Source organism: Musa acuminata, chromosome BXJ3-9 (genome assembly GCF_036884655.1).
Source record: "Musa acuminata AAA Group cultivar baxijiao chromosome BXJ3-9, Cavendish_Baxijiao_AAA, whole genome shotgun sequence".
Lineage (NCBI taxonomy): Eukaryota > Viridiplantae > Streptophyta > Magnoliopsida > Zingiberales > Musaceae > Musa > Musa acuminata.
This window is the reverse complement of record NC_088357.1, coordinates 12,538-36,382: the sequence shown is the minus strand read 5'-3', so window position 1 is coordinate 36,382 and position 23,845 is coordinate 12,538. Positions and strand designations below refer to the sequence as shown.

Sequence of the window (23,845 nt, the reverse complement as noted above, 5' to 3'; positions counted from 1 at the left end):
GTTAGATCAACTGAAAGCCCAAGGCTACATTGGAGAAGATCTCCTTAAACATTGGGAAAAGAACAAGATAACCTGCAAATTGGAAATCAAAAACCAAGACTTCGTGGTAGAAGACAAACCCCTAAGACATTTAACACCACAAGCAAAGGAAGCCTTTTCCAAACATGTAAAAGCACTACTGAACATAGGGGTTATCAGACCAAGCAAGAGTAAGCACCGAACCACTGCTATAATTGTTAATTCAGGAACTACTGTTGATCCTATAACAGGAGCTGAGAAGAAAGGGAAGGAAAGGATGGTTTTCAACTACAAGAGGCTTAATGACATCACCGAAAAGGATCAATATAGCCTTCCCGGCATCAATACCATCCTCAAAAAGGTTAGCAATAGTAAAATCTACTCAAAATTCGACTTAAAGTCTGGTTTCCATCAGGTTGCTATGCACCCCGACTCCATTGAATGGACCGCATTCTGGGTCCCTGAAGGATTATACGAATGGCTTGCGATGCCATTCGGTCTCAAAAATGCCCCCGCTGTGTTCCAAAGAAAGATGGATAATTGCTTCAAAGGTACTGAACAATTTATTGCAGTATACATTGATGACATTCTTGTCTTCTCAGAAAATGAAAAGGATCATGGGCAACACTTGGCCAAGATGTTAGAAATATGCTAAGAAAATGGCCTGGTCTTAAGCCCAACAAAGATGAAAATCGCAGTAAAGGAAATTGAATTCCTTGGGGCAGTTTTGGGAAACTCCAAGATCAAGCTGCAACCCCATGTTATTAAAAGGATCACGGACTATCAGGAGGAAGACCTCACGACCAAAAGGGGCCTTAGATCTTGGCTGGGACTTCTAAATTATGCAAGGAGTTACATACCTAACTTGGGCAGACTCTTAGGCCCATTATATTCAAAGACAAGCCCGACTGGGGAGAAAAGGCTGAATGAGCAAGATTGGAAGCTAATCAAGAAGATCAAAAAACTAGTGCAAAACCTCCCAGATCTAGAGGTACCCCCAGAAGACTGCTTTATAATACTTGAAACGGATGGGTGCATGGAAGGGTGGGGAGGTATCTGCAAATGGAAAAAACAAAAGTATGATCCCAGGAGCACTGAAAAAATATGCGCCTACGCTAGTGGAAAGTATAGCCCAATCAAATCCACTATAGATGCTGAGATGCACGCAGTCATGAAAACTCTGGAGGCATTGAAAATCTATTTTCTTGATAAAAAGGAGATCATCATCAGAACTGACTGTCAGGCAATAATAAGCTTCTTCAACAAGTCCACTCAAAACAAACCATCTAGGGTCAGATGGATGGCTTTCGTAGACTATATCACTGGGAGCGGCGTGGAAGTCAAATTCGAACATATTGAAGGAAACAGTAATATTCTGGCCGACTCTTTATCTCGACTAATAAATGTTCTGGTTGCAGGATGGCCGAGCGAATCGTTACTGTTACTCATAGAAGCAACTCAGGAAGTTCAAGCCAAACCAAACCCCAAGGCAGTGGTACATCTGAGTCAATTAATAAACCAGGTGACCTCCTCACACAATACCAACAAGAACTGGGTAAGCTTAGAGCCAGAACACAAGGAGGACTCCCATTGGACGAAATGGGATTGTCCGAAAGAAGACTCGAAGCAATCCAAAAGGAAGCCGCTCGACAAGCATGTGAAGCGCTACAGCAATTCAGGGACATCCACCTAATCAAAGTAGAGGAGTACCAAAGAAGAAGTGGAGGAAAGGACAATTGGTACAAGGACTGGTTGCCAGTTGTCCTCAGGCAACAACAACAACTGGAGACGGCTTTATCACTAGCAAAGGACGTCTCACAAAGGACAACTAGCTTCAGCCTCTAGAAGGATGGTGAACCATTGGCAACAGCTGGAGCCTCTGCTTTCCTTAGCCGCCAAGTAAAGACGAGTTGAGCCTCGGGGAGCCACTCGTAGTGTCGTCAATAATTGACAAACAGCTGGCAACAGCTGAAGTGTCTGCTTTCCCTTAGCCGCCAAGTAAAGACGAGTTGAGCCCCGGGGAGCCACTCGCAGTGTCGTCAATAATTGACAAATAGCTGGCAACAGCTGGAGCATCTGCTTTTCTTATAGAAACTTGAGAAATATGAGTTGAATGGATAAGAATGCGATGGGGCCCAATGAGCACCCGGTTCTATCCTTTCTATCTATATATTCTCTCGTTTAGTCTCTTGAAGGGCATCGGTCGAACACCAGAGTCCTACTTGAGAAAGAAACTGTTCCAAGTGTCCAAACCTTCTGTAAGCTATCCAGACTTCTGTAAGCATTTTAAGCTTTCTATAAGTTCTTTGTGCTTAACATTTCTTACGAAGTTTGTCGATTTCTTTTGCATCCCGCTTGCCACTTATGGTATCAGAGCCAATTGTATTCTGTTTTGATATAGTCTCCAACTGAATTGCTATGATATTTATGCCAAGTTTGCTTTGTAAAACATCACTTACTGTTTAAAACTTGTGAGGAGCCCGAGGAAGGCAACCAGGTCAGGGAACCACAGTAAGACCTTTGACGCAAGCCCTCAAAGTTAAGAACGTAAGTAGATCTAAAACAATGCATATTTAGCATATGTCTAAGCTTTGGGAAGAAGCTATTCAAAAATGGTATACAGACTCCCATACCTCCCATCTGGACTACCTAAATCTAGCGGAGACTTCAAAACCCACTAAGAAAGAACTAGCTCACAACATCTCTGTGATTTACGACCGAACTTGTCTATCAAGTAGAGTAAATTTGAGAAACTTCAAACTTTTGCTTGAAGAAAACCGCAACCTTGAGCATAGGGTTAAGAACCTCGAATCCTCAATAACAACGCTATCTTCCTTACTCATCGAGAACAAACCTCTTACTCAAGCTGATGTTCAAAAATTGGTGCTAGAAATAACTAAGCAACCCAAACTCATTGAGGAAGAAGCCTTACGACTTTCACAGAGCCTGGACCAAAAACTCCAAAGGATTGAGATTTTATTATCCAAAATAGAAAAACAAATTTTTGGATGAGCCATATATCCTCCAGGAGTACTGAATCTTACAAGGAAGCTCTTAAAGCTACTGAATCTATTGAACCCCCATCACTTGGGTTTCTCAAAACAAGTGATTTTCCGGGAACTCTCAGCCATCAGGTAGCCGTAATCAAACAGCATAACGTACAAATTCAACTGCTGGTACAAATTGCTGAAGACATAAAAGGATTACGAACGGAGCTACAGACAATAAGGGAACTGCAACAATCAAAGGCAACACAATCCCAGGTGATACCAAACGAACTCATCACCAAATTAGCAAACCTCAACCTAGGTCCCTCTGAAAGGCCTAAAGAAACAAAAGGAAGAATATTAGTCTTTAAAGACCCTATAAAGATCTTCCAAGAAGCAAGAAGATGACTTCCAGAACACAGACCCAAGAGGTATCTACATCGACTCCTCTCGTAGAAGACCAAATCAGGAACTACAGAAGAAACCAGAGGAGAATATTCAACGCTAGGAGACGACTTGGGCAACTTATCTTCAGAAACACAGACTCAAACACGCAGGTTCTGGAACAACAAATAGACCCCCAGGCACAGCTGCAATTATCCATGAGGGAAAGAGCTGCAATAGCACCTGCCGAAGTATTATACCACTCAAGAAGAGATGATGCGCATCACAGGGTCTACACGCATCGATCTGAAGAGGCTATGTTGGTCACCAACAATCAAGAAGACAGGGCTTTCATTCAGGAGCCAAGTTTTGACCAACTAATCAGGAGCGGGATGAGGTATATTCATCTCGGAATCCTACAAACAAGGGTTCAGACACTCCATAGACAGGAAGAGGGAACACTGGCACTATTAGTGTTCCGGGACAACAGATGGGCTGATGATAGGTCCATCATTGCCACAATGGAAGTAGACCTGACTAGAGGAAGTCAACTGGTCTACGTTGTACCAGACACCATGATGACGATAGGAGATTTTTACCGTAATATACAACTTTCTATACTGACCCGTGGATATGACACATGGCAGAATGGAGAAGCAAATCTGCTAATCACCAGGGGAATGGTAGGGCGACTTTCAAATACCCCGAATGTCGCCTTCGCATATGAAATTTCAGGGGTGGTGGATTACTTAACAAGCCATGGCGTAAGGGCTTTGCCAGGAAGAAGGTATTCCACAGCAGAAATCAGAGGAAGAGACTGGATGATCAGAGAGTTGCTATGTTCGAGCAACTAGACATTCCGGATGAATATGAGATACTATCCGTTCAAGAAGGAGAAAACCAAAGCGATGCAATCTACAGAATTTTCTGTCTTAATCAGAGGAAGAGATTGAAAAACATCAAGAGAGTTGCTATGTTCGAGCAACTAGACATTCCGGATGAATATGAGATACTATCCGTTCAAGAAGGAGAAAACCAAAGCGATGCAATCTACAGAATTTTCTGAGTTTCTTCTTCTAGGAGGACAAGGGCTTCCTCACTTCCTTCCTCCTCACTTTCCTCAGTTTTCCTCTTTCCTAGCCTTTGTATTTCTCTCAGGAGATCAGCCTTTTCTAGTCTTAGCTGATCTACTTCTAGTATTTCTTCTTTCAACTTGTCATATTTTGCTTTTAGCTCTACCACCTCGTTCTTTAGACGGAGATTTTCTTGGGCTATGGCTATAGACTGGACATGCATTTCTTCCAGCTCCCTAGCCTTTTGTTGCTCGGATTCCACTGCTCCTTTTAGCCTCCTTATCTCTGCTTCACAATGGTTAATAAAATCTTGTTGTTGTTGAAGCAAATTTCTAGGTTCATACCTTGGAGGTTCTTCCGTCATGACGGGGGTTCTTTTGTCGAAATAATATATGCTGCACATTCCACATGAAGTAATCTTGCATAATGGACAATGCCTTCTGTGTCTTCTTTGAGAAATTTTTTTGCAGCATTTGCATTTTTCCCACTCTGGTGGAAGTTCGGTGTTGATTTCCCATATATGTCTGCACTCAGCTTGTGTTTGTGAAACTTGTATTCTTTTCCGGTAACCTGTCTCCGGACCTATCCACCAAGTTCTACTGTCTTCTATTAGGGCGAATATTTTATGAGTAAAGGAGTGAATACCGTACTGTAAATCTTCCATGTCCTCTTCTTCAGAAATTGAATAGATTGCATCGCTTTGGTTTTCTCCTTCTTGAACGGATAGTATCTCATATTCATCCGGAATGTCTAGTTGCTCGAACATAGCAACTCTCTTGATGTTTTTCTTGTCATTGGGGCATTCTCTTGCGAAGTGTCCTTCTTCCCCACAGAGATAGCACTTACACCTTTTGTTTCTTATTAAGTGCTTTCTTTTCTCAATCCTGGCATGAGATGAGTGGGGTTTACCTTTGTAAGTTGTTGACCTTCTTACCCCATATTTTCTTTCCGGTTTGTTGTAGTATCCTGGAATAGGAATTTCACTGCAGAAAGATAGGTCTTTTAACGCTCTTCTGAATGCAGCATCCTTGCATTCGGCTTCCAGGTATTTGTAGGAGAAAAGTATTCTTGGGATTACTCCTATAGTATTTCCTCTATATTTTGCTTCAAATGCCTCTTTAATTCTCTTTCCCAATTCTCCTGGCATTTTGGACCATAATTTTTCAGATAGCTCTGGGCCTATGAATAGCCTTCCTGTCTTTGATGCCAATCTCATATAATTATTTAAGAATTGAATGATGTTTTTGAGATTAGTGCAGGATAACCTTTCAAGGTCTCTGTAGGCTTCTTCCTGTGCTGTTGTGGATCCCTGAAATGGGTCTTCCAGTATGAAAATCGTCCGCAGTTGTGAGAGGATATTTTGTGTTCCTCCTGTCCCATCTGCATTGGCTATTAATAATTGATACTCTTCTGGGTAGGCCATTCGCCACTGGATCCATGCTAGTTTTTCTGCTTCTCCAAGCAGATTTTCTATAAACTCCATTTTTGCTAGGGGATCAGTAAATCCTTGTAAGGATACCAAGTTTTTTGTTACTGATTCCCATCTCATGAAAACTTCATCAAACATTCCCAATTGGGATGGGATTATGAACATAGCTCCTTGCTGTTGGAAAGCCGAAGGGAGGTTCCAGGCTTCCGAGAAGTTCTTTGCCTTGAACCTTGGCTGTCTTGAGTGTCCTTCGTATTTTGGTCCCTGACTTGTGGACTCTATGTTTACAGCCGGGGGATAGTTTACAGGTCCCATGGTTGAGTCCGCCGGTGGCCTGTAATTTGATATAGCAGATGATGAATATACCTGTTGGGATAGCCTTGCTAACTGTGGGTATTCCATTATCAGTTCCTCCTCTAGTCCTGCTGCAATTAATTCCTTTTGATGCCTCCGAGGATATGGCATCTCTACTTCCTCTTTTGTGATGTGGGTGTCTCGGAAGTAGGAATTAAGGTTCTCCCTTAGCTCCTCAGCCTCGTCCTCGCTGTTGTCTAATTGAATGTTGACAGCTATTGTGTGGCCTCGGATCTCTTCTTCATCGCTGAATGTTTCGTCATCCGCGTTGTTGTAACGGATCCTGCTGGATGTTGATGCTGCTTTATAATTATCGAAGCTAATTGAAATTCTTCCGTCAATTAGATTTCGACTTCTGAGTTCGGCAGGTTGCATGGGAATTGAGACCTGTGTGGGTCTGATCATCCAGTCTCTTCCTCTGATTTCTGCTGTGGAATACCTTTAGTCTTTAAAGACCCTATAAAGATCTTCCAAGAAGCAAGAAGATGACTTCCAGAACACAGACCCAAGAGGTATCTACATCGACTCCTCTCGTAGAAGACCAAATCAGGAACTACAGAAGAAACCAGAGGAGAATATTCAACGCTAGGAGACGACTTGGGACAAATGTTTAAAGTTTAAGGACATTACAAAAAAAAAATGGTAACCAACACGAATGTCCACATGGCCAGCATGAAAAGAGATAATAAAGGATCATGTTTATAAGACAAATGCAGGTGTAAAATGCAGATTCATGAGATGAAGTAGTTTTCCAGTAAAGGATCTACTTCCTATAAAAAAAAATGCACAAAAATAATTCTAGGAAGCATCTAGATGTCATGTTCAATAAATTCTTGCTGAAATCTCACATGAATAGGACTTCTGTGCAAAAAACTCTAAAATTTCCCATGTTAAGGCACTTATGTTATACCAATTTAATTACCATACAAAAACATGATTGTAGACTCATGGAGTATTAAAAGGTAGACTACAACAAATTTGGAAAAATAACAGACAAAAAGTTCTAAATTATGGATACGAAGTTAAAATAGCAGCAAATTTTGGACATAATTAAACATGAGTGAAGTTCTAAAAGAACATAAAGACCAGCTTTTGATAAAATTACCAAATTATACACTTTTGCAAAAATATCTCAAAATATATAAGCTAAAAAGACATTATTCAGGAAGAACTAATCCAATTTGGAGAGGACAAGGTCTTTTGTCGATAACAGAGCTGGCTTACTGCATATTGTAATAAAAGATGCCACCTCCTTCCACGATGACATTGATGCTAATTAATACCAGAGGTCATCCTTGTCATTTGATCCTACAATAGAACCAAAAGAGGAGGATCTTTTAATTCAATCCAAATTTCATAGCTATAAACCTTTGTAAACTTTTATTTCGAGCTTTTGATTAACGCACGAACCAACAACCATCTAACATCAAACCAATCTATATTTTTAGGAATTTTGAGGCCATCTGCGGCTGCTTTAAAGCCAGCTAATGTGTTCTGAACTTTGATCTTATTATACATTTTAATCAAAAAAATCTTGATAATTAATAGATGAAACAATTATTATTTCGTCAAATTATTGTTCTCCCAATCATAAATATAAATTGAGCATCAATGAAAAGCCCAATAATTGTTGTCTATATTAAGAAGTCAATCTTGTGTAGACTATGTCATCTTCTGGCTTAAACATAATTATGTTAAATATCATTTGTTAGGTGACCACGGACATCAAAAGCCTAATAGGACGGATACCAAGAACATAATGAAATAAAAATAAGAGGAAAAGAAATTACACCATATTCTAAAGAGGAGATTATCTTACTGGCCCTACTACACTATATAACTTTCCTTTCCTCCAGAAAGCATGAGCAAAAGAGAAATAAGCAATCCGGCAAATAATTTGAAATAATATGCAAGCATGTGAGAAATTAAAATTGATGGTGCTTTTCAACATCAATTGCCGAGACCGCATACAACAAAACAATCATCAAAATCAAACAAGATCTAGAGATAAGGTTCTAAGAAACTCCTATAGGGCTCAACGAATATGAACTTCAGATTTTGTATTAAATAAAGAATTAAATAATTCCACATATTGACAATGTCAACAACGATGACGTAGAAAAATGCTAAATCCTTAAAGATGGGAAAATACCATCTCCTTCCTTGTTTAAGAGAAATTAGGCTTTGTTGATTCATCTGACAACTGCTCTTCCATAGATTTCCCGAGATGCAAAGATGATGATAGACATCCTTTATCTTGAGGAAGGGTAGAAAAGGGTCAAATGAGACGATCATGAGAATGTCTACGGATTGAGCAGCAAAGGCTCAAGATGGTAGTTGTGGGGAGTTGGGAGGAGGCGAGGGGAGGGAGCCATAGAGAGCAATGGAGACGAAGGGATTTGTCACATTAACATGAAGGGTTTATCGTATTATCATCAAGATTTGGTACAAAATATAAATATTACTAAAATATATAAATAATAACTAGGCCACGTTGGCGATAGTAAATGACTAGCCCATTACCGTTTAGAGGTAGGCCATTACTACTCACAATAGGCCCATTATTGTTCAGTAATGGGAAAAAAATAATACTAATTGAAAAATTAGAAAAAAATAATCATCATAAGTACAGTAATGTAGGAGAAATTTATTAAGTATCATTAAAATTATATACAAAATTATTTAAATATTAATAACATAAAATATTAATTCGAAAAATAAAAAATTTCAACATTGCAAGCTGGATTCCCACTTTTTTGGCACAAAAAGAAAATTTAACAAAATAAATGCTAGCTTAATTATTAAACTTACAATGAAAAGGGAAATAGCAAAAAGTTCAAGAAAGATTGAAAACTGAGAGGGAAAAACAGGGTAATTCAGAATTTGATAATTTTAGGGTTTAGGGGAAAATATAAATGTTAGATTCATGAATGCATATTCGTCGAGCCATCCAAAAGTCTTATATAAGATGACATATTGACATGTATACATGACAGATGTAACAGAATTAGTAAAGAAAATGCATTATGGAAAGAAAATGCAAATCAATTATATAGCTTCTATTACTTGCCATAAAAAAAAATGTAAGGAGACAAAACTAAATTGCACAAGAATATTCACTCAAGCATTAGATCTACGAAAGTCCATTAAGCTTCAATTAAAACAATGCTTACCTGAATAAATATCACATTCATTTACTGGCTGGGGTCAGTGCCTGCCTTGGCTTGCCATAAAGAACTTCCCACACTCACTAAGCTGATCATAATATTACAAACAGATTAGCTGGATTTATCAAACACTAATGAATAAACTTTCTCAGCCACTTATCGGCAACCAATCCAATTATCTCTTCTTCATTCCATAAGAAGCACAAACAGCAGGATCATAGCAACACACTATGACCAAATAATCTACTACACCTCAGGTTCCTTTATCAACGCAATTATGCAATTGACAGAAGATTTCCTCGCCAATGGGCAGAAATCCATCATGTGGCAAAGGAACACTCCATGTCCCAAAGAACCAACCTACCAACTCTTCTCCTCTGGACCAAGAGATCAAGAATCTGTGATCCAACAGCAATGAAAGGGCTGGAAGAAAGACAAAGCATCACTGGCCTAATGAGAGAAAAAAAACCTCCTTGTCAATTGCCATCTTCATTGCAAGCTAGGCAGCAGCAGAGCTTGCTATGAAAATCTGTGACCAAAAGAATCTATTCAAAAGAATCCATGAACTGACACTTCTCTGCACCAAGGATCAAGAATTTGCAATAGAATGGCCACCGTAGGATAGGAAACAAGCAAAAACATGAGATCACCATCGATGCAACTATAGAAAACCCTCCTTGTCAATTGGCACCTTCATTTTTAGCCTCTACCAAGGAATCTATGCTGATGATGGTGTCTACGGCAAGTTTTCCACCATCGTCGAGGAAGGGGCGGTCACGAAATAGACCAAAAGAATCTTTCCCAAAGAATCCCTGTACCAAACCATCTTTGGACCAAGGATCAATAACTTACGACGGAACGATGACAATAAGGATGGAAGCAAGCTAAATCAAGCCATCGTCATCGAAGACCGTATAGAGAAGAATATCCCTTGCCATCAACCACATTAAAATATATGTCATGTCTAGACAACAAGAGATGGGAACAGTAGCTTTCAAGAGATTCCTTGCTGTCATATATAATCTGAAGAAAATGAAAGATTAGCAGTGTTCAAGCATGGAAAGTTGATTCTGCAAAATAGGTACCACATCTAATTCCTCAGCTGTCACTGTCACTGTCTCCAAGTTCTAATTTTCTGAAACTTACTAAGAGACCCGGAGCTTTCTGAACAAATTCAGAGATATCAGTGTGGTCAAAGTCTTCAGTACCAGGTACTACATATGTGACTTGTTGGAGCTTTATTAAGCAAAATCACTCCATTCTTCTTTAAAAATTAAATATTAAACTAAATTTGATACCTCAGAATCAGTAATATCAAATATAACATAGAGTAGTCAGTGGAGATATAACAGATAAACAAAGACCTAGAGATCTATTTAGCAGCAGAAATTGTTTACAGAAATCTGATCACAAACCATCAAATTTTTCTTCCCATCAGGCTTTTGGACAACTGGTAGCAATGTTTTTTGGGAATCTTTCCTAAACTCGAGTAATAATCCTGTAAGTTTTATTCTCCAATTTAGCATCAAATAACTCCCTACTGCTTGGTAATCCCACTCTGGAAAGATAACAAACATAAAAAAATTACCAAATATTTAAACTAATGAAGAAATAAAGAAATGCCAACTTCAACAAAAGTAAAAGAATGTCGTACTGGTTTCATAAAACAAATTAACCTTTGAGAAAAATTCAATGATCCTCGCCCTATATCTGGGATGTATAAGTCATTGAAGGTCTGCTTGTGCATCCTTACCAATCAGTCTACAGTGCACAAGGCAACATGCAGCTCATGCCATTTCATGCAACTAGTATGTACTAACCTAACCAAGGACTTGTATGGTAAAAAAATCATAAATGGGCAATCCCTTAATACAAATGACTTTAAAATTGAGATTAATCTTAATACAAGGTGAAGATTGCCCTCAATACAAGGGCAATCTTCACAAGCCTTTAGCATTCACTGATGAGAGCCAAAGGCTTTAAAATTATGATCATCATCCGTACCTTTTCTAGAGGAGTGAATGACACAATGACATTTTAATGTTTGAGATATACCCTACTATTGAACATAAAGATGCTTGATAGCCTCTATTTCGGTGCATTCAGTCACTTCATCAATGTTATGACAAGAGATGCATGTTAGACACTGTACGTTCTCTTTTGAACTGAAAGCTAGATGATAAACAGTATGGCCTTTCTATGTTGCACCACCAATATCTCAAATAAAACATGGGTCAAAGATGTCAGATGCACCAATGAGTAAAAGACGGGCAATTTAAGTATTCAGAAAAAGAAACATAAATCTCAGTTAAAATCAGATAATTCCTTTAATATACAAACTTCCTATGGTTTTAGTTCTGTTAAAAAGAACTATGAGCTACCACAGGGACTTCCAACTTATTATTTATTCACCAAATTATTAATAAGCAATACTACACTAAATTATTTTTCACCAAAAGAGAAGATTATCCAATAGCCCTACTACACTATATAACTTTCCTTTCCTCCAGAAAACACGAGCAATAAAAAGAAAAAGAAATCAGACATATTTTATAAAAAAATACAAACATGTGAGAAGTAAAAATTGATGGTGTCAAAAAGATGATCAGCAAACCCAATAACTAACATTCCACCTGGAATCAGAGAATATAAAAAATAACCTACTCTCATGATTAAAAACACCAATTGCCAAGGTCTTTATTATCTTGGGCTTCGGCTTGAGATACTGATCCTGCTGTTTACCTGAATTCTCCCCTGACTTTATTCTTTACCGAGTGAAGCTTCTAGTTCTAGATACAATAACCTACAATATCGAGATTTTAAACCCTAAACCCTAAAACCCTAAAACCCTAAACCCTAAACCCTAAACCCTAAACGGGGGAGGAAGGGGACGCCCCCCGTGGGGTGGAGGGGTGGTAGGGTGTTAGGACTCTAGCTTGGAGAGTCCTAATTGAGAGGGACATTCATGTAAAAATGTTAGGACTCTAGCTAGGAGAGTCCTAATTGAGAGGGACATTCTGTTAGGACTCTAGCTAGGAGAGTCCTAATTGTGAGGGGCATTCATGTAGGAGGTTTTTTCTTAGAGAAGAATTAGGAGTTGTAAGGGAATAGGAGTCTTGAGTAGGAATTCTATTAGGAGTTGGTTAGAAGTAAGAGTCTTAAGTATGAGTCCTATTAGGAGTTAGGGTTTAGAAGCCCTATAAATAGCCATGTATTCCTTCTCTTTTCTTAAGCAATAGATGAATCTTTTTTGCAGCCTTTGAGCAGCAACTTGGAGGGAGGAACCCCTATAGAGTTCCAAGAAGGCCGATCCCCTAAAGAGATCAACCCAAAGTTTAGAATCTGCAAGGGTTCTAACACCTGGTATCAGAGCAGCGTTCTTGGCGTCTCGCTGCCCTTCCACAGCCATCCATCAACCCTCTACAACCATCCAAAGCAATTCTCACAATTGCTTAAAAGATCGTCACCGAATTTCGTCATCATCTCCACCACCACGGATCATCCTTTGATCTCCCCGTGAATTGCAACAGGTTCTGGTTTCCTACCTTACTGCTGCTGCAATTTAGTTATCCTTATTCGAAAATCCAAAAAAAAATCGTTCCTATATTGCTGCATAAACTTTTCGTCGCAAAGTTTTCATCTCTACGACGAAAGATACATTGCAGAATTCCAGCCGCATAGCACCATCTTTTTTATCTTGTTACTATACTTTTTCTATCCAAATTTCTACGAAATTTTTATGACATCTTTGACACTTCTTAACAGTGGATTTCCCTTTGGTTTCATTAAAAAATTCTCAATATAAACTACTGATCTTTTATGTCCAATCTGCTGCACTTGAATTGCAAAATTCAAGCCGCATAGCACCATCTGTTTGATCTTGCTACTGTGCTTTTTCTATCCAAATTTCTACGAAATTTTTATGACATCTTTGACACTTCCTAATAGTAGATTTCCCTTTGGTTTCATCGAAAAATTCTCAATATAAACTACTGATCTTTTATGTCCAATCTGCTGCACTTGAAAATCTATGCTGCAGAAAATTTCAGCTGCATATCGTTGCCTTAACCCATCTATTTGTAATCTTTTTGAATGAAATTTCTTATACACTTCATAGATCATCTTGGCTTCCATCTAAGATTGATCTATTAAAAAATTCATCTCTAAAAACGATTTTATGTTGCTGCAAATTTTCATCGTAACCCGCTGAAATTTTTCGACGATAATTCTGCAATTGCAACTTGCACCAATTTCCTTGCTGTTATACTGCCAAAATTTTCTTGATTAAATTAGATATCCTTGCTGTCATATAAACTGTGATTTTGCTATCAATTCCCTCCTCAATTCTCCCAAGTTGTTGGTGGAAATTACGTCGAGAAACCGTTGTTTCTTCGACGACAATTCTACTCTTACAAGACAACACATACTTGCTGCAACTTCCACGGATTTCTGTCAAACCTTTGCTACCATCTACCACAGATCCAAAACTTTCATCCACAGCCCTAAAACTCTACTAAACCACACCCTCAAACTGCACCCAAAACAGCCACAAAACAAGCCTAAACCGCAGCCTACATCCACCAATCCACCAACCCTTTCGACCATCACTTCTCTCAACCTATACATGCCTTTAACCTGACAACAAAAGAGAGATCTTAACATCATAGATTTGGAGGCATATACTATGGCATCTAAGGAGGCAATCGATGCTAAATTCGAAGCCTTGGAGGCGCGAATGGAGGATAAGATTCGGACGCTCTTTACCGAACTCAAATTGAGCCGACTACTAAGCCCGAAGAAATCACATCAAGGAGAGAGCTTTGCCCAATCACACCAAGCCCGAAGATATGACTTCCAAGAGAGGGGAAGCTCTATGACCAACCCCAACTATCCATGCATGAGAGTGGACTTCCCTAGATGGGAAGAAGGAGACCCGATTGGTTGGATCTCGCGCGCGGAGCGATATTTTCGGTACCACAAAACTGCGGATGTATCTATGGTGAAAATTGCAGCTATACATCTTGAAGGGGATGCTATACAGTGGTTTGACTGGTTTGAACATACTTATGGAGTCCTTTCATGGCGACAATTCAAAGAAGGACTGTTGATTCGCTTCAGACCAACCGATTACGAGAATATTGACGAACAACTAGCAAAGATCCAACAAACCTCCACCATTCAGGAGTACCAAACCAGGTTTGAAAGGTTATCAAATCAAACTCATGATTGGTCTCAAAAACAGCTATTGTGGACCTTCATTGAGGGCTTGAAGCCAGAGATCCGAGGAGAAGTTAAAGCGCGACAACCGTATACGCTTATGGCAGCCATCTCTTTCGCACGACATCAAGAGGAGCAATTGAACCATGAAGCTCGGAGGACTAGGGTCTCTCCTCAACCAGTAATATTGAAGCCCTTAGCCCCCCCTATTGTCGACCAAGTCCCTACACTAAAGAGGTTAACAAGAGAAGAGCTTCGGGAGCGATATGCGAAGGGGTTATGTTGGCATTGTGACGAGCCGTGGAGCCGTGAGCATCGCTGTAGTAAAGGGGGACTTCTTATGATTGAACCGATAGAAGAAGAGGTCATTGAACATCCAAAAGAGAGCCTTGAACATGAAGAAGAAGATGCAGAAGAAGAGCCACAACCGACCGAAGTTACGGTACATACACTAGCTAGCTACTCAAACCCGCAAACGATGAAAATTGGAGGCCTTCTCAAACAACAACCAATCACTATTCTCATCGACACGGGCAGTACTACTAACTTCCTAAATAGTAAGCTTGCTGTTCGGATATCATTACCTATCGAGAATCGCTGCAGGTTTGATGTTAAGGTCACCGACGGACGGATTTTGAATTTTGATCATAGGCACTTGCAGGAGAAACTATTGCTGCAGGACCAAGAGATAATTGCAGATTTCTTTCTTCTCCCTCTTAACAATCATGAGGCCATGCTTAGAATTAAATGGTTGACGACATTAGGTGATATTTCTTGGAATTTTATGAAACTAATTATGAAATTTTACAGTAAGGAGAAACAGGTGACATTGCACGGGAAACGTGGGGGCGACATAACAACGATTTGCACACAACAAATGGAGAATGTTTTGCATAAAGCATGCAGTGACTTTTTGGTACAACTTGAGCAGCAAACTAAGGGAGAGCCAACAGAATTTGAAGATCCAAATCTACTTCCTTTGCTTACTGAATTTTCAAATATATTTGACGAACCGCGCAACCTACCTCTTACCTGTCGGCATGATCATTGTATAATGATTCTTCCAGGCAAATCTTCAGCAAATGCTCAGCCATATCAGTATCCACATCTCCAGAAGGATGAAATAGAAAGGATTATAAAAGAGATGCTCGAAACAGGAGTTATTCGGCCAAGTTGCAACCTCTACTCTTCGCCGGTGCTACTTGTACGCAAGAAGGACGGAACAAGGCGAATATGTGTTGATTACCGAGCTCTCAATGGCATAATCATCAAGGACAAATACTTTATTCCAATAGTAGATGAATTGCTAGATGAAAGGGAGCACAAATCTTTACAAAGCTGGACCTTTGATCCGGGTATCATCAAATACGAGCATGCGAAGAAGACATACGGAAAACCACCTTTTGAACACACAACAACCACGAATTTTTGCTTTCTTCAACAAAAGGTGGAATATCTTATCAGAGGAAGGTGTGGCAGTGGACCCCTTCAAAATTGGAGTAATGCAAAACTGGCCGACCTCGATAAACATAAAATTGCTACATGGCTTTCTGGGTTTAACAGGCTACTACCGCAAGTTCATGAAAATCTATGGAAAGATCAGTACACCACTTACTTCCTTACTAGAAAAAGATGTCTTCCAATGGTTGGACAGAGCCTCCGCTGTCTTCGACAAACTTAAGGCAGCCATGATGACGACGCCGGTGCTAACACTACCAGATTTCAACCGACCCTTCATTATTGAGGCCAACACATCTGGAGTCAGAATTGGAGCCATTCTCATTCAAGATGGTCAACAACTCGCATACACTAGCAAGGCATTATCTCCCTCCGATCAAAATATGTCAACATATGATAAGGAGATGCTCGCCATTATGCGCGCAGCAACGAGGTGGAGATTGTACTTGATCAGACGATACTTTCAAATCAAGACCGACCATAAAAGCCTAAAATATCTCTTGGAGCAGAAGATATCTTCCCCCGAGCAGCAAAAATGGGTAACAAAACTTCTTGGATTTGATTTTGAAATAACTTACAAAAAGGGGAAAGAGAATGTTCTTGCAGATGCGCTTTCGCAGCTACCCGAGCAAGTTAAAGTTTCGACCGTTTCACTTCCGACCAGCGACTTCCTTGAGGATATTAAGATGGAATGGCAGGAAGATTCAGATACTAGTAAGATTATAAAAAAATTGGAGGAAGCACCAAGCCCCATGGCTCATTATAATTGGGACTCAAAAGAATTACACTATAAGGGACGCATTGTGCTTGTGACAAATTCTACTTGCATCTTCAATAGCAGATTTTGGACAAAGTTATTCTATATGCAGGGTACTAAATTGAAAAGGAGTACGACATATCACCCACAAACCAACAGCCAACCGGAAGTTTTAAACAGGTGCTTGGAGACAGCCCAAAGCCACCCACCAAATATGACTACCCAAAGAGAACTCCAGACCCAGCCAAGTGCCATTATTGATCGACGGATCGTGACTCGACGACAACGACCCACTAATGAAGTGCTAATACAGTGGGCGAACCTACCAAAAGAAGATGCCACTTGGGAGAACTATGACGACTTGAAGATCAAATTCCCAGAATTCATGAATCATCAGCCTCGAGGACAAGGCTGATTTGAAGAGGGCGGGTCTGTTAGGACTCTAGCTTGGAGAGTCCTAATTGAGAGGGACATTCATGTAAAAATGTTAGGACTCTAGCTAGGAGAGTCCTAATTGAGAGGGACATTCTGTTAGGACTCTAGCTAGGAGAGTCCTAATTGTGAGGGGCATTCATGTAGGAGGTTTTTTCTTAAAGAAGAATTAGGAGTTGTAAGGGAATAGGAGTCTTGAGTAGGAATTCTATTAGGAGTTGGTTAGAAGTAAGAGTCTTAAGTATGAGTCCTATTAGGAGTTAGGGTTTAGAAGCCCTATAAATAGCCATGTATTCCTTCTCTTTTCTTAAGCAATAGATGAATCTTTTTTGCAGCCTTTGAGCAGCAACTTAGAGGGAGGAACCCCTATAGAGTTCCAAGGAGGCCGATCCCCTAAAGAGATCAATCCCAAGTTTAGAATCTGCAAGGGTTCTAACATAGGGGCGCGGTGGGACGCCGCTGCCAGGAAGGGATGGAAGAGGGGGGAGGAGCTGTGGTCCCGGAGGGGAAGAGGAGGGGAAGATGGTGTCGGAGAAGGGGGAGGAACCCCGACGAAGGGGGAAGGAGGGAGGAGAAGGGAATGGGAGGATGGTGTTGGGGAAGGGAGGAGAAGCGAAAGAGGGGTAAAGGGTAAAGAGGGAGGAGAAGGGAGGGGGAGGAAGGTGTCGCGGAAGGAGGGGAGCTGCGACAGTGGAAGAGGGAGGGAGAGAGAGGATGGATCGGGGAAGGGGGGGCTGCAACGGCAAAGGAGGAAGAGGAAGAGAAAGAGAGAGATACCGGGGGGGCGGAGACGCTGTTTCGCCGATGGAGAGGAAGACGCGGCAGCCGCCGTTCACCGAGGAAAACGCCGCAGCGAGAGGTTTAGGGTTTTAGTTCTTTTAAAAAGAACTATGAGCTACCACAGGGACTTCCAACATATTATTTATTCACCAAATTATCAATAAGTAATACTACACTAAATTATTTGTTCACCAATAGAGAAGATTATCTACTAGCCCTACTACACTATATAACTTTCCTTTCCTCCAGAAAACACGAGCAATAAAGAGAAAAAGAAATAAGATATTTTATTAAAAATACAAACATGTCAGAAGTTCAAAATTTATCGTGTCAAGAAGATGATCAGCAAACCCAATAACTATCATTCTACCTGGAATCAGAGAATATAAAAAATAACCGACTCTATCAAGATTAAAACCAACAATTTCCAAGATCGCATACCATAACCTAGAATATCGAGATTTTCATCATCAGTAACCATCTCTCTCGGCTAAGGGGGGAGGAAGAGGGATGGAAGAGGGAGGAGGAGCAGTGGTCCCGGATCGGTACGGGAGGGGAGGATGGTGTCGGGGAACGGGGAGGAACCGCGACGAAGGGGGAAGAAGGAGGGAGGAGAAGGGAAGGGGAGGATGGTGTCGGGGAAGGGAGGAGCAGCGAGAAAAAGTTAAAGGGTAATGAGGGAGAAGGGAGGGGGAGGATGGTGTCGGGGAAGGAGGGTAGCTGCGACGGTGGAAGAGGGTGGGGGAGGGAGGATGGCTCGGGGAAGGGGGGGCTGCAACGGCGAAGGAGGAAGAGGAAGGAAAGAGAGAGATACCGGGGGGCGGAGATGCCGTTTCGCCTATGGAGAGGAAGACGCAGCAGCAACAAGAACACCCCGGAGGAAGACACCGCCGTTGCTTCCGCTGTTCGCCGATGGAGAGGAAGACAGCAGCTCGCCGAGGAAAAGCCGCAGTTGTCGCTCGGGAGAAAGAGTCGCTGGGTTTAGGGCATGGGTGACCCGGTGTGCATTGTGCGGTGGGTAAGGGGCGGGATTTTATGCAGTCCATATTCAAATTTGGTTCAAAGGATATACACTCCATTGGGCCCCACCCCCGCGCAATGGAGGCTCTCCTAGCCATGACATCATATTTCAAACGGAAAAATAAATATAACTAAATAATATAAATTATTAAGATTTAAAATAATTGGCGAAGGACACATTCGTAATAAAATAATAATAAGATTTAACTATATGAGATTTAAAAAAATATATGGATTAGGGTTTAGGGTTTAGGGTTTAGGGTTAGGGTTTAGGGTTTAGGGTTTAGGGTTTAGGGTTTTTAGGGTTTTAGGGTTTAGGGTTTAGGGTTTAGGGTTAGCGTTTAGGGTTTAGGGTTTAGGGTTTAGGGTTTAGGGTTTAGGGTTTTAGGGTTTAGGGTTTAGGGTTTAGGGTTTAGGGTTTAGGGTTTAGGGTTAGGGTTTAGGGTTTAGGGTTTAGGGTTTAGGGTTTAGGGTTTAGGGTTAGGGTTTAGGGTTTAGGGTTTAGGGTTTAGGGTTTAGGGTTTAGGGTTTAGGGTTTAGGGTTTTAGGGTTTTAGGGTTTTAGGGTTTAGGGTTTAGGGTTTAGGGTTTAGGGTTTAGGGTTTAGGGTTTAGGGTTTAGGGTTTAGGGTTTAGGGTTTAGGGTTTAGGGTTTAGGGTTTAGGGTTTAGGGTTTAGGGTTTAGGGTTTAGGGTTTAGGGTTTAGGGTTTAGGGTTTAGGGTTTAGGGTTTAGGGTTTAGGGTTTAGGGTTTAGGGTTTAGGGTTTAGGGTTTAGGGTTTAGGGTTTAGGGTTTAGGGTTTAGGGTTTAGGGTTTAGGGTTTAGGGTTTAGGGTTTAGGGTTTAGGGTTTAGGGTTTAGGGTTTAGGGTTTAGGGTTTAGGGTTTAGGGTTTAGGGTTTAGGGTTTAGGGTTTAGGGTTTAGGGTTTAGGGTTTAGGGTTTAGGGTTTAGGGTTTAGGGTTTAGGGTTTAGGGTTTAGGGTTTAGGGTTTAGGGTTTAGGGTTTAGGGTTTAGGGTTTAGGGTTTAGGGTTTAGGGTTTAGGGTTTAGGGTTTAGGGTTTAGGGTTTAGGGTTTAGGGTTTAGGGTTTAGGGTTTAGGGTTTAGGGTTTAGGGTTTAGGGTTTAGGGTTTAGGGTTTAGGGTTTAGGGTTTAGGGTTTAGGGTTTAGGGTTTAGGGTTTAGGGTTTAGGGTTTAGGGTTTAGGGTTTAGGGTTTAGGGTTTAGGGTTTAGGGTTTAGGGTTTAGGGTTTAGGGTTTAGGGTTTAGGGTTTAGGGTTTAGGGTTTAGGGTTTAGGGTTTAGGGTTTAGGGTTTAGGGTTTAGGGTTTAGGGTTTAGGGTTTAGGGTTTAGGGTTTAGGGTTTAGGGTTTAGGGTTTAGGGTTTAGGGTTTAGGGTTTAGGGTTTAGGGTTTAGGGTTTAGGGTTTAGGGTTTAGGGTTTAGGGTTTAGGGTTTAGGGTTTAGGGTTTAGGGTTTAGGGTTTAGGGTTTAGGGTTTAGGGTTTAGGGTTTAGGGTTTAGGGTTTAGGGTTTAGGGTTTAGGGTTTAGGGTTTAGGGTTTAGGGTTTAGGGTTTAGGGTTTAGGGTTTAGGGTTTAGGGTTTAGGGTTTAGGGTTTAGGGTTTAGGGTTTAGGGTTTAGGGTTTAGGGTTTAGGGTTTAGGGTTTAGGGTTTAGGGTTTAGGGTTTAGGGTTTAGGGTTTAGGGTTTAGGGTTTAGGGTTTAGGGTTTAGGGTTTAGGGTTTAGGGTTTAGGGTTTAGGGTTTAGGGTTTAGGGTTTAGGGTTTAGGGTTTAGGGTTTAGGGTTTAGGGTTTAGGGTTTAGGGTTTAGGGTTTAGGGTTTAGGGTTTAGGGTTTAGGGTTTAGGGTTTAGGGTTTAGGGTTTAGGGTTTAGGGTTTAGGGTTTAGGGTTTAGGGTTTAGGGTTTAGGGTTTAGGGTTTAGGGTTTAGGGTTTAGGGTTTAGGGTTTAGGGTTTAGGGTTTAGGGTTTAGGGTTTAGGGTTTAGGGTTTAGGGTTTAGGGTTTAGGGTTTAGGGTTTAGGGTTTAGGGTTTAGGGTTTAGGGTTTAGGGTTTAGGGTTTAGGGTTTAGGGTTTAGGGTTTAGGGTTTAGGGTTTAGGGTTTAGGGTTTAGGGTTTAGGGTTTAGGGTTTAGGGTTTAGGGTTTAGGGTTTAGGGTTTAGGGTTTAGGGTTTAGGGTTTAGGGTTTAGGGTTTAGGGTTTAGGGTTTAGGGTTTAGGGTTTAGGGTTTAGGGTTTAGGGTTTAGGGTTTAGGGTTTAGGGTTTAGGGTTTAGGGTTTAGGGTTTAGGGTTTAGGGTTTAGGGTTTAGGGTTTAGGGTTTAGGGTTTAGGGTTTAGGGTTTAGGGTTTAGGGTTTAGGGTTTAGGGTTTAGGGTTTAGGGTTTAGGGTTTAGGGTTTAGGGTTTAGGGTTTAGGGTTTAGGGTTTAGGGTTTAGGGTTTAGGGTTTAGGGTTTAGGGTTTAGGGTTTAGGGTTTAGGGTTTAGGGTTTAGGGTTTAGGGTTTAGGGTTTAGGGTTTAGGGTTTAGGGTTTAGGGTTTAGGGTTTAGGGTTTAGGGTTTAGGGTTTAGGGTTTAGGGTTTAGGGTTTAGGGTTTAGGGTTTAGGGTTTAGGGTTTAGGGTTTAGGGTTTAGGGTTTAGGGTTTAGGGTTTAGGGTTTAGGGTTTAGGGTTTAGGGTTTAGGGTTTAGGGTTTAGGGTTTAGGGTTTAGGGTTTAGGGTTTAGGGTTTAGGGTTTAGGGTTTAGGGTTTAGGGTTTAGGGTTTAGGGTTTAGGGTTTAGGGTTTAGGGTTTAGGGTTTAGGGTTTAGGGTTTAGGGTTTAGGGTTTAGGGTTTAGGGTTTAGGGTTTAGGGTTTAGGGTTTAGGGTTTAGGGTTTAGGGTTTAGGGTTTAGGGTTTAGGGTTTAGGGTTTAGGGTTTAGGGTTTAGGGTTTAGGGTTTAGGGTTTAGGGTTTAGGGTTTAGGGTTTAGGGTTTAGGGTTTAGGGTTTAGGGTTTAGGGTTTAGGGTTTAGGGTTTAGGGTTTAGGGTTTAGGGTTTAGGGTTTAGGGTTTAGGGTTTAGGGTTTAGGGTTTAGGGTTTAGGGTTTAGGGTTTAGGGTTTAGGGTTTAGGGTTTAGGGTTTAGGGTTTAGGGTTTAGGGTTTAGGGTTTAGGGTTTAGGGTTTAGGGTTTAGGGTTTAGGGTTTAGGGTTTAGGGTTTAGGGTTTAGGGTTTAGGGTTTAGGGTTTAGGGTTTAGGGTTTAGGGTTTAGGGTTTAGGGTTTAGGGTTTAGGGTTTAGGGTTTAGGGTTTAGGGTTTAGGGTTTAGGGTTTAGGGTTTAGGGTTTAGGGTTTAGGGTTTAGGGTTTAGGGTTTAGGGTTTAGGGTTTAGGGTTTAGGGTTTAGGGTTTAGGGTTTAGGGTTTAGGGTTTAGGGTTTAGGGTTTAGGGTTTAGGGTTTAGGGTTTAGGGTTTAGGGTTTAGGGTTTAGGGTTTAGGGTTTAGGGTTTAGGGTTTAGGGTTTAGGGTTTAGGGTTTAGGGTTTAGGGTTTAGGGTTTAGGGTTTAGGGTTTAGGGTTTAGGGTTTAGGGTTTAGGGTTTAGGGTTTAGGGTTTAGGGTTTAGGGTTTAGGGTTTAGGGTTTAGGGTTTAGGGTTTAGGGTTTAGGGTTTAGGGTTTAGGGTTTAGGGTTTAGGGTTTAGGGTTTAGGGTTTAGGGTTTAGGGTTTAGGGTTTAGGGTTTAGGGTTTAGGGTTTAGGGTTTAGGGTTTAGGGTTTAGGGTTTAGGGTTTAGGGTTTAGGGTTTAGGGTTTAGGGTTTAGGGTTTAGGGTTTAGGGTTTAGGGTTTAGGGTTTAGGGTTTAGGGTTTAGGGTTTAGGGTTTAGGGTTTAGGGTTTAGGGTTTAGGGTTTAGGGTTTAGGGTTTAGGGTTTAGGGTTTAGGGTTTAGGGTTTAGGGTTTAGGGTTTAGGGTTTAGGGTTTAGGGTTTAGGGTTTAGGGTTTAGGGTTTAGGGTTTAGGGTTTAGGGTTTAGGGTTTAGGGTTTAGGGTTTAGGGTTTAGGGTTTAGGGTTTAGGGTTTAGGGTTTAGGGTTTAGGGTTTAGGGTTTAGGGTTTAGGGTTTAGGGTTTAGGGTTTAGGGTTTAGGGTTTAGGGTTTAGGGTTTAGGGTTTAGGGTTTAGGGTTTAGGGTTTAGGGTTTAGGGTTTAGGGTTTAGGGTTTAGGGTTTAGGGTTTAGGGTTTAGGGTTTAGGGTTTAGGGTTTAGGGTTTAGGGTTTAGGGTTTAGGGTTTAGGGTTTAGGGTTTAGGGTTTAGGGTTTAGGGTTTAGGGTTTAGGGTTTAGGGTTTAGGGTTTAGGGTTTAGGGTTTAGGGTTTAGGGTTTAGGGTTTAGGGTTTAGGGTTTAGGGTTTAGGGTTTAGGGTTTAGGGTTTAGGGTTTAGGGTTTAGGGTTTAGGGTTTAGGGTTTAGGGTTTAGGGTTTAGGGTTTAGGGTTTAGGGTTTAGGGTTTAGGGTTTAGGGTTTAGGGTTTAGGGTTTAGGGTTTAGGGTTTAGGGTTTAGGGTTTAGGGTTTAGGGTTTAGGGTTTAGGGTTTAGGGTTTAGGGTTTAGGGTTTAGGGTTTAGGGTTTAGGGTTTAGGGTTTAGGGTTTAGGGTTTAGGGTTTAGGGTTTAGGGTTTAGGGTTTAGGGTTTAGGGTTTAGGGTTTAGGGTTTAGGGTTTAGGGTTTAGGGTTTAGGGTTTAGGGTTTAGGGTTTAGGGTTTAGGGTTTAGGGTTTAGGGTTTAGGGTTT

The 23,845-nt window shown here is 41.0% G+C and overlaps 1 long non-coding RNA gene across 2 annotated transcripts in view; it reads right to left on the bottom strand.

The window, feature by feature from the left end:
* LOC135649333 (uncharacterized) overlaps positions 1-19,065 on the bottom strand; it is a 33,151-nt gene extending 14,086 nt beyond the window's left edge. Inside the window, exons 1-3 of one of the 2 annotated variants that reach the window (XR_010501236.1) lie at positions 18,871-19,065; positions 9,419-10,970; positions 7,470-7,553 (exon numbers count right to left, since the gene is read on the bottom strand). This is a non-coding gene — a long non-coding RNA (uncharacterized LOC135649333). Of the gene's footprint in view, positions 1-7,469; positions 7,554-9,418; positions 10,971-18,053; positions 18,379-18,870 lie in introns of those variants that run through there. The other variant, XR_010501235.1, reaches the window with a different exon arrangement.
* Between the last annotated feature and the right edge of the window lie 4,780 nt (positions 19,066-23,845).